General features: G+C 46.5%; 1 non-coding gene across 1 annotated transcript; it reads right to left on the reverse strand.

The window, feature by feature from the left end:
* Positions 1-222: 222 nt before the first annotated feature.
* On the reverse strand, positions 223-297 carry Trnas-cga (transfer RNA serine (anticodon CGA)). Its single transcript has one exon. It is a non-coding gene; the product is annotated as a tRNA-Ser (tRNA).
* Between the last annotated feature and the right edge of the window lie 9,368 nt (positions 298-9,665).

Raw genomic sequence — 9,665 nt, forward strand, 5'->3', positions numbered from 1 at the left:
ACGAGTGCTTGCACGAGCTGGCGTTTCACGTCCTTTGGAAATACGTTCCGAAACTTTTTGAGAACATAGAGACAAGCGGACGTCTTCCGGCACACTGCGACTGTAATCTCCGCCCAGTTGAGATGCTCATCCAAAGTTACATGCAAGTTCTTAACTGAATGAGATTTTCACTCTGCAGCGGAGTGTGCGCTGATATGAAACTTCCTGGCAGATTAAAACTGTGTGCCCGACCGAGACTCGAACTCGGGACCTTTGCCTTTCGAGGGCAAGTGCTCTACCAACTGAGCTACCGAAGCACGACTCACGACCGGTACCCACAGCTTTACTTCTGCCAGTACCTCGTCTCCTACCTTCCAAACTTTACAGAAGCTCTCCTGCGAACCTTGCAGAACTAGCACTCCTGAAAGAAAGGATATTGCGGAGACATGGCTTAGCCACAGCCTGGGGGATGTTTCCAGAATGAGATTTTCACTCTGCAGCGGAGTGTGCGCTGATATGAAACTTCCTGGCAGATTAAAACTGTGTGCCCGACCGAGACTCGAACTCGGGACCTCTGTCTTTCGCGGGCAAGTGCTCTACCAACTTTTTTTTTTTTAATGGAGAAAAGGGCAAAGAGAAGAGGTAAGGAAAAGAGAAGGACAGAGAAAGGACTAAGACTTGCAAACAGTTTCGAGCGTCCGTATCCGGACGTAGGCTCAAACCATACTCCCAGAGGGGGAGAAAGGGAAGGAAAGAGCCAGAGGTTGGGGGGGGGGGGGGGGGCGAAGATGGGAGATAGGAAAGTATGCGGAAAGGGAAGATATGCAGCCCAGAAAGGAAGGAAGGCCACATTAGCTTGGGGTCCCGTGCTCGCTACGCACGTATCCACAAAGAACTCGGGACCTTTGCCGAGTTCGAGTCTCGGTCGGGCACACAGTTTTAATCTGCCAGGAAGTTTCAAGTTCTTAACTGTTTTCTGATATGGTATTGGAATACCGTCGAGCAGAATACAAGGCAGCCGTCGCGGAAATCTGAACTTATTAATTTCTGATGATTACGATTACTTGTGTGTTTTTTGCATTTAGTTTAAGCCCCAGGTTTTTTGCCCATATTACCACTGAAGACAGATCATCATTCATCTGAGCGAATGCAGTGTTTATATCTTCGAATCTGACGCTTAGGTAAAGCTGGAGGTCGTCGGCATAGAAATGATATTTACAGGAGGACAGAACCGACGAAATATCATTGACATATAAAGAAAACAAAAGTGGCTCTAAAGCGGATCCTTGTGGCACTCCTCAAGAGACATGTTGCCAGGAAGATTTTTCATTTACACAGACACCAGATTGCCGTGTGTCTTTTAAGTATCTTTCAAACCATCTCATAGCACTATCTGAGAAATTAAGCTGTTACATTTTTCTGAGAAATATGTCAGTGTCAAAAGCTTTGCTGAAGTCTAGTAGCGTCAATATTGTTGCTTTTCGGCTGTTCATGGCATATTGCAAGTGATCAGTTACTTTAATTGGAGCAGTGTTTGTGCTGTAGTGTTCACAGAACCCGGATTGAAATTTGTCATATAGGTTCAATTTGTGCAGATGTTCAGTGATTTGATCATGAACAATATATTTCAGTGGTTTAGAAACATCAGGCAGTATACTAATTGGTCGGTAATCACTAGGCAGTTGCGGGTTTTCTATCTTAGGGATGGGTCGAATTATGCTTCTGTTCACGAGAGAAAAATTAAATATGTCAGTTACGACAGGTACTAAGAAATCGGCAACATTTCTTAATCTTGGCAATACTGACACTGTCATTGCCTGTGGCATCGGAAGAGATTCTAATTATCGCTTTTCTTGCCGTATTTATTATTATGTGTTTTAGATGGAAGGTATCGTGGTTAGTTATCCAGTTAGGGGATTCTTGTGGACGGTTTTTCGCATCCCTAGCTGGACGTCTCGCAAGGCGACCGTACCGAACTTCTCCTCACCGGTTTGATTCACGCTGACAGGGAGTGAAGGGCACCGCTAGGACTTCAACATATGTAAACTGGAAGCCAAAACCCTCAACCATTATCGAGAAAATTGAGTTTGAGAAGTTCAGGTATACTAATATACGTCGTATGGTCGCTAGCATTGAAGAAGTTCCCAGCCGAGCCTGTAAAATACTTTCTTTCGTAAGCGCGAGGTTCTTGGTAGAATTTCGCCGTCTGTACCCTTTTCCATTCTCGCGCAGACTTCTCAAAATGGAGATAGTCTGCCAGCGTGATATAGTAAAGTAATCCCTCCAAAATGTACTCCGGTGGTTCAGCGTTTGGACGTTTAGTTTTGCAGGCAGTCGATGAGAGATTTACAGAACGGCTACAAAACTGTACGTACATCGTCAAAGCTTCTAGACAAGACTGCATAGATGTTCAATCAGTCGTACACCTTCTGTTGCCTGCAACAGCATTCTGTCATGCGCTTTGCCGAAATTTTGTGATGACAGATAACCGTTTGTCAATGTAAACCAAATTTGTTTTGCAATGAAGGCATGCACATTCAAAAATCTGGCGTTTATTGCACCAGCTGTAAGTAGTAATAATTATTGTTTTCCGTATTTCTGCGATAAATGTCATTTTCATCCGTGTAGTGCTCCATAGATTACACATTATACTTGCCACATGTGTAGATACAATAACATAAAAAAATGACAATACTGATTCATTTGAAAGTTTTCGTTTATCCGTTTTTTATATTTCCTATCGCCTTACGAGAAAAGTTTCTCTTTTTCAGGATAAATATTACGAAAATAATAAATGAGCATTAGGTATTCATAGTCTGCACAATTAAGATAAACCTGGTGTTAGAACTACGTGGGAATGGAAAAAAGTGCCAGCAGCAAGATTCGATCCAGAGTTCCGGAGCTTATGCTACTAGGCTCTTAGTTACTCACTTTAATGAACTGTTCAGGTCGGAGTATGCTGAGCTCATTCGTCGTTGGTTGATTGACTGGTATGATGATTTAGCTAGAACTAAAAAAAAATACGATCAGTGTTTACATAAACCTCACGGCGTCGGTTCGCGTGCAGAAACAGAGCGCAGATGTCCATTGCATTTCGGAGGTCAAGAGATTACGTATAGGCCAAATGTTGTTAGAAATTTACTCTCATGTTCAGAAAAAACAGAACATCTTGAACGACTCGAGACAGGAAGTTCGTATTCACAAGAAATGTACATTAGTATGTTCGCATGAGAGAATGTGATCCAACTGGGAAACTGCTGCCCATGTGGGACGAAGTGTTTCGGCAATGCAACGGGCGTGTGCAGAATGATTCACGGAAGGCCGTACGTCACAACGAGATAGATCAGGCCGCACCACTCAGAACACCCTCCCGGGAAGATCAACACCTCACCAGCATGCCATTGTAGGAGAAATCTGTGTCCTCCTCGGCTCTGGCGCATCGTACACTATCAGGGGTGACAGTCCGTCGTCGTTTATGACGGCACGGATTACGTGCGCGTCGTCCACTTCTGCGCCTACCTTTGACGAATGTGCAGAAACAGGCTAGATGGCAATGGTAAATGGTTCTGTTTGGCTGCTGGTAAACCTTTCGGGATGTGAGGTCGTGGTCCAAGAAAGTCTTCTGTTCCTGGCATTTCGTCCAAGATTGGCTGGACATCTTCAGAGGCAAGATTGACCGGTCGGACGTCCGAGACGACATATATACTGTAAGGAAGGGGGCGTGGTCGAAGTAACACGTGATGAGCAGAGATAATCCATTAAAAAAAATTCTTTATTTGATACAACACAAGATAATGATACAAATGCAAACAATGATAATGATACAATAATTCAAAACAACTAACACTAATAGTCATACACAACAACCCACCACCTTATCTAATTAGTGGGTCCTTTTATTATACAATAGCAAAAGCAGCTTGTACTTAAATTAGATTACTGGCACATGCTATGGACAAGGTTAATCTATCTTGTTAACTACACTAAGACTGATACTAAAATGTAGACTTTCACGGCCGGAAATATCATGTCCATTATAAGTATCCGGGCTGTTATGCCGTGGTCGGTTGATGAATTCTGTGTCGATTCCCAACGTTTCGTCTCCGACTGCGGGAGACATCTTCAAGGGGGTCCGTATCTCAATGGAAGGTCCAACACACCGACTGGCTCGCTACTGACTGCCGCTAAATTCCATGTCCGCGCGCTCCCACGCCGCGGCGTGACGTCACGTGTTTTGAAAACGTAAGTGCAATTGGCCGCTGTCCGTCGCCCTCAATCGCCGTTGCCATCACCCAGTAGTGGGCGGGTGGTACACATCTTCTTTAACACCGGCATCCATATGCCGTTTAATTTCACACCCTCCTCCTTACGGTTGAAATTATTTGGGTGTTTAGCGATTTCGATTGCCTTTCGTAATATCCGCTTGTGGCCGCTAGTACTTGCGTCTCCTCGAAACGAATATTGTGGTTCCCTGGCTGGAAAGTATGCTCCGGAACAGGTGATCGTTCCGTTTCTCCTCTTCTGCAATTTCCCTTATGCTCTTCCAAACGTTTAGAAACAGTTCTTTTAGTGGTACCCACATAAACATCACCACAGCTGCATGGGATCCTATACACTCCAGCTTTTTCCAGTGGTTTGCGTGCGTCCTTGGCAGGCTTAAGGTATTCCTGTATCTTCCTGTTGGGCTTGTAAATTACGGTAATATTCCGCTTCGTCAAGATCCTCCCTATTCTTTACGTTACATTTTTAACAAACGGCAGGAAAACCTTAGATTTTGCAGTAGCCTGTACGTCAGTATGATTTCTGCGTGGCTGCCTCAACGCACGTTTTATTTCGGCGGACGAATATCCGTTCTTCATTAGTGCATTGTGGAGATGTTCCATCTCAGCGTCGAGCAACTCCGGTTCACAAATATTTCTAGCTTTGTCCGCTAACGCCTTGATAACACCCCCGCTTCTGTTGTGGGTGGTGGTTCGAATTCCGGTGCAAATAACGGTCCGTGTGTGTGGGTTTGCGGTATACTGAGTGGCCCAAACTACCATTTTCGTTTCTAAAAACAAGCACATCGAGGAAATGTAACTTGCCGTCTACCTCCTCCTCCATTGTAAACTGAATTCCCGAGTTTATACTGTTCAGATGTTCGTGGAACCGGCTTAGTTCCTCCCTACCATGTCTCCACAGCACAAACGTGTCATCCACGTATCGGAACCATACATTTGGTCTTTTGCTGGCAGTACCTAAGGCCTGTTCTAAGACTAATCTACTCTGCAGCGTTACAGTTGTGCCAGATGATCTAGAAACCTACTTTTTTGTGGCCTGCTCACCAAGCTAATCCCAGTGAGCGTGCCCCTGGCACTGGGCTGGCCAATTTACTTAAAGGTCGCTGCAGTCCCTACCTGTGTTAGTGGCGTTAGTGTTCTAATTCTACATTGTAACTACTATAACTACTTTCTAACATGTAGTGCGAAATTGCAAAGTCGGGAATGATACACCTGCCTTCCTAGTCCTGCAGCGCGGCGGGTTCCGGTCGTGAGGACGGACGGCCAGTTCCGCGCTCGTCGCTATTAGCAGGTGTACCTCGGTCTAGACCGGTTCATCTCTGGTCTTTAACCATTTTGGTTGCTGATAAAATCCCTCGTAATCTTTTGGGATATTTCGTTTGCCAAACTGTTTAGGACACTGAAGGCCTCGGCACGTCGTATTAATGCATGTGTGTCTCTATTCGGTAACTGGGTCCTGAGTTTGTACGTTATACGATGATGTGACGCATGGTCATAGACGATGTGTACGGGTGTTCCTTCCGGAGCACTGTTTAGGATATTGAAGGTCTCGGCACGTCGTATTAATGCATGTGTGTCTCTATTCGGTAATTGGGTCCTGAGTTCGTGCGCCACATCATCGTATAACGTGCAGTCATATACGTTGTGTTCGGGTGTTCCTTCCGGAGCACCACAGTCACACACTGGTGTTGCCAAATCGACAAAGATATGTCGGATATGGCCCATGTCCTGTAATAAAGTGCAGCAGACCCCTGCTCGGCTCAAAGTAGCCAATCTGTAGTCTCTCCCTGATGTTTGGAATACTCTTCTTCCCGTTTCCTCATTTTCCCATTCCTGTTGCCGTAATTCCTCGCCCCTTCTTCTAATTGCATACTTATCCCCTACTTGTACTCCCATGATTTCCCTAGTCCTTTCTACTTTCCCCTTGGTGACCCAGTACCAGGCTGCCTTCTCTCGAATCTTTATGTCCAGAGGACATAACGACATTATTACCAGTAAGCCCCCCCCCCCCCCCCCCCGGCAGTTGTACGGTATGCTCTGACAGAACGCAATAACGCCGGCCAGAGTGGCCGAGCGGTTCTAGGCGCTTCAGTCTGGAACCGCGCGACTGCTACGGTCGCAGGTTCGAATCCTGCCTCGGGCATGGATGTGTGTGATGTCCTTAGGTTAGTTAGATTTAAGTAGTTCTAAGTTCTAGGGGACAGATGACCTCAGAAGTTAAGTCCCATAGTGCTCAGAGCCATTTGAACCATTTTTGAACGCAATAACATATTCCGCTGCACCCTTCTCACAGTCATGGCGGGCACCACCCTCGTGAGCCTATGTGCCCAGCCCCGCTCGCATATCCTACTAAGGATGTCAGGATACTGTTGTGATAAAGTTTGACCAAGTTGGGATGTAGGTGGAATCTTTTGTGGCCTATATTAATGAGATTGTTTAAAACTTCTAATGCTCGCTGCGTTATGTTGTCTATATGTCTGGTGTAATTCCATTTTTCAAGCTGCCTTGCCCTCCTACACCGACGTCGCTTCTGAGGCACAGTCCAGAGCTCACGCCCCGCAATCGCCTTCTTCATCGTTCTGTCCGCCTCGCGGCGCGCGGGAAGCCAACTCGCCAGACATCAGCGGCGACCAGAGACTCCAATCCGATCTAGATATTGACATCGTGGCGAGTACTGAGAAGGCGGGTGATTTAAAAAAAAAAAAATTAGCCAGCGTGCCAGCTCAGGTAGGTTAAAGTGTCCACCAACGAGTACTGCATAATCTGAGTATTTATGCACAACTAACAGTAGACGTCCTTTGAATGACTCTAAAACTGTCGCATCGGGGTCGTGTAGTCGGTGAAAACATCCAACAGTTAATGTGATAATCCAAGTTATGCGCGACCGCATAACTCCACTGTCACATTCAGTTTCCACCTCAGTAGAGACAATAATTCTGTCGACTGCACAGAACACTCTCCCTCCTACGGCGTCTAATCTGTCTTTCCGATAAACATTGTAAGACTCGCTAAACATCTCAGAGCTTTTTACTTCGGGTTTTAGCCAGCTCTCAGCGCCGAGAATGATTTGAGATTGAGAATTTTCCTGGAGCGCAGTAAATTCTGGAACTTTGTTACGAATACTTTGATAATTTGCTAATAAAAATTTTAGTCGAACTGTCTTTACTCTGAAAGTGGTCTGATTTTGCTACATGTGTATCGACTGGCGAGTGTTCATCAGAGCACCGCCCATGTGCACTCCACAAGTACTCTACTACCCGAGTAGCTGCTTCCTTTGTCTAGTGTACCCCCGACCTGTCAAGGAGAGTCCTACAAATCCCCACCAGGTAAAGCAGATCTAGAAAACACCAGCCAAGACCGTCACAGAGACAACGAAGTCTTTGGTTGAGACCTTCCATTCGGCTCCAAACCAGAGGACCCCGATCAACTCTGGGAACGATGCTCCAAATTACGAGTTCTGTTTGCAAGCCGCGGACGGGGCCAGCAGCCTTCACCGCCTCCGCCAGCCGCCTGTAAGAACTAAGGATCGCCTCAGAACCCATGCGACAGGCGTCTCGGTGCCGACATGAGCCACAACTTGCAGACGACTGCACCCTGTACGCTCGAAAGCCGCAGGCAAGGCTGCCCCCACATCCCGGATGAGGCACCTACTGAAAACTCATTGGATTTATTTCCAGCCCTGCACGCTGTCTTTCTAAGGGGCTCCATAATGCGGCTAACACTGGCGCTCCTAATAACTAGCGAACCTTGCCCACGTGTTCTTGCTCGGTCCCTGAAGGAGCGGCCCCCTATCCATTCACAGGGTGAATCGGCGACGCCATGCGGCCAGCCTCCACACAGGGCCTCAATACCGAGGGACAAGATCGCGTTACCACCCGACACTCACCCTTCACCTTCGCAGGCACAGCATATGTTTACCTGAGCCCTATCAAATGTGTAGCATTCCAGTACGTGTAGTATGAAACAGTTCTGAATTCAGGATATTTATCTATGGACAGCTTCTACCACGATTTTGTCCGCCCCGAGTGGTCAGCGTGACGGATTGCCGTCCTACGGGCCTGGGTTCGATTCCCGGCTGGGTCGGAAATTTTCTCCGCTCAAGGACTGGTGTTGACTTCATCATCATTACATCCCCATCCAGCGCGCAGGTCGCCCAATGTGGTGTCGATTGTAATAAGACCTGCACCAAGGCGACCGGACCTGCCCCGCAAGGGGCCTCCCGGCCAATGACGCCAAACGCTCATTTCCATTTTACCATGATTTTAGCGCTAGGTGAGGGCACAAGCAGCGATGTTTTCCTAAAAGTAACGCGATTCATGCAATGGGAAAAACCTAATACGATCGTGAAAAGCTTCATGACTTTCAGTTGCTGGAGATCTAATAATACCTCTTCCTCTTTTCTTTTCTGGAGCAAATCCAATCATATTTAGATCTCTGATTCTTCTGGACCGTTTCTCGCTGACAGAAAAGAATTGAAAGAAATGTTTTCATGCACACCTTCTCCCGATGACATCCTATAAGTATGTGGTAAGAGAGAGAGTGGCACTTGTGACTACTTTGGGATTATTTCTATCCTCTGGTCTTCTGTGTTTAACTTCGCCTACATCAGTCACTCCTTGTAGATACAAACCTTTACCATTTTTACTAGGAATATTGTAATCTTTGAGACCATGTCCAAGCAGTTGTCTTCCCCAGAATCTTCAAAGCACTTTCTTGTGCAGGTAATGAAAGAAAGGAAAGGAAAGAAACAAATGAGTAATTGTTGCTGCAGTAACAACAAATACACATTAATTAAGGAAAACTACAGAATGTGCTGCCACACAAAGTGACACTGCACAGAATTGGCGCTAATGGCATAGGCACATAGGGAACACACACGATACAATCTGTAAGTCCACTGTATTGGTGATAAGTTGAGAAAACCGTTCCGAAACATACGCGTTACAAAACGCCACTGTTTCCTGAGCAGGTACCCCGACATGAATATGGGATATGATCACCATGCACACGTACACAGGCCGCGCAAAGGGTTGCCATACTCTTGATCAGATGGTCGAGCAGCTGATGTATAGCCTCCCATTCTTGCACCAATGACTGTCGGAGCTCCTGAAGTGTCGTAGGGGTTTGAAGACGTTCAGCGATATGTCGACCGAGAGCATCCCAGATGTGCTCGATGGGGTTTAGGTCTGGAGAACAGGCAGGCCACTCCATTCGGCTGGTATCTTCTGTTTCAAGGTACTCCTCCACGATGGCAGCTCAGTAGGGCCGTGCGTTATCATCCATCAGGAGGAAGGTGGGACCCACTGCAACACTGAAAAAGCGGACATACTGGTGCAAAATGACGTTCCGATACACTTGACCTGTTACAGTTCCTCTGTCAAAGACATGCAGGGATGTACGTGCACC

Source organism: Schistocerca nitens, chromosome 10 (assembly GCF_023898315.1).
Source record: "Schistocerca nitens isolate TAMUIC-IGC-003100 chromosome 10, iqSchNite1.1, whole genome shotgun sequence".
NCBI lineage: Eukaryota > Metazoa > Arthropoda > Insecta > Orthoptera > Acrididae > Schistocerca > Schistocerca nitens.